Here is a 1,949-nt window from a genome sequence, read left to right on the forward strand (position 1 = left end):
TCAGTGCATCTTCGGTGCTCGTCTCAAGAACTCGTGCTTTCGTGCACTGTGTCGCATTACTTTCAATCGCTTTCAAAGTTCACTCGAAAGCAATTACTTGTAATATTCATCTCACATATGAAGTCAGATATATGCGACAGTGTACATGAGTAGTCACCTGCTTGCTGCCAGCTTTCCAAAATATTGATGCTACTTTGATCGAGATCGTCTTGCCATCGTGGACGACGGAAAGCACCTGTGAAGCACATTTTGAATGCCGCGGGTTCACTCAAAATCTAGGATGCAGCATCAACATCCCAAGACACCACCATCTTTCTTTCTCTGTTTACGCAAAGAAAACAGATTTTTTATAACAAACGTGAGCAGATGGTTAGCTTGTCCACGTGCACGGAGATTCTGTCTAACCCGCCGTGGTTGCTTTGTGGCTATGATGTTGGCCTGCTAAGCACGAGGTCACGGCATCGAAACCCGGCCACAGCGGCCGCATTTCAAACGGGGGCGAAAAAACACCCGTGTACTTGGATTTAGGTGCACGTTAAAGAACCCCAGGTGGCCCAAATTTCCGGAGCCCCCACTACGGCATGCCTAATAATCAGAAAGGGGTTTTACCGGTAAACCCTCCCCCCCCCCCCTCCTTTTTTTTTTTTTTTTTTAGATTAGATCTGTCTTCAGCATCTAAGCGATATACTTTTGCACGGTTTTTCACATCCATAATTCGTAAAATACCAGTCGGTATAAGAATCAACTTGAAGGGCGAGTGTGTTCCCGAGCTGTTTTCGGGTCTCGGGAAGGTTGTTGGAACAGAAGTGATAGGCAGGAATGTCGACCAGTGACCTAGAACACCAGCGCTGAGCAAAGAAACCATCGGAGCTGTTAAGGACTCAGGGCGAGGCGCTAATGAGCCCCAATGGTCTTTTCGTTTTCGCAACTGCCTATTTAATTTTCTGTTAAGGCATAGAAGTATTGGCAGCACCGAACAGCGACGGTCGAGCCAGCGCCGTGCTACTGTTCGTGTGGGACTTCGTACGTGAGGGGTTATTGGCTATCTCTTGCAATATTTCTGCTTACCGTTTGCCTGTTATTTACCCCCGCCCTCCTGTTCCCATATATGGGCAATTTTCACATTCATTCTCGAATAAAAATTCATCATCATCATCATCATCATCATCTAAGCTTTTATACAATCGTCATTGGCTCGAACACTGCCGCGCCACTATTACACCGGCGTGATTGGCTACGTAGGTAAAACGGTGAAAAGATGAAAATAAAGAGAGGGCGGATGAAAATTTATATAAATTTTTTGCAGATTTCGGCACCAGGTGGTCAAAATTATTATTCATTACATCGTCTTTAAAGCCCGCTGTTCAGTTTAGAGACGTTGAACCCCGTTGAGTAAAAATCAAGCAAAATGTTGTGGACGCGATCAAAGCACCTTCCACTGCAGGATAATGACGCTTTCTCACTTTGAAGCTCTTTAAACATACGAGTATATAGACTGCGTCCAGCCCGCGCGAGTTCTCAGACCAAAATTGAAGGCGACTTGGCTACGAACTATCCGGCAAGAGAATTCATTGGTAACTAGCCACCATGAACCACAACGAACAAAAACAAAATGCTAAATACCTAAACGTAATAAGGCACACCTTGCTTGACAGATTTTCACCATATATTATCGTGCAAATGGAGCTTGAGGTGACGGCTATACGAAGTAAACGTCAGTAGCGGAATTTACAATCCCACCTCCGATACATCCGGCTTTAAATTCGTCGCTCAGTTCACATTATTACGCATACAAAAAGTATCAGACTTAAAGCTTCGCGACCGAAGATGAGTAATACATAATGGCTCTTTACTTCAGTATCAATCACAAGTATTTCCCTTGTGTATGTCGGCCTTGTTGCCTCTTATATAGCAAAAGACGGGAATACGGTAGAGGCCGCAGCGTTTTT

This window comes from Dermacentor andersoni, chromosome 2 (genome assembly GCF_023375885.2).
Source record: "Dermacentor andersoni chromosome 2, qqDerAnde1_hic_scaffold, whole genome shotgun sequence".
Lineage (NCBI taxonomy): Eukaryota > Metazoa > Arthropoda > Arachnida > Ixodida > Ixodidae > Dermacentor > Dermacentor andersoni.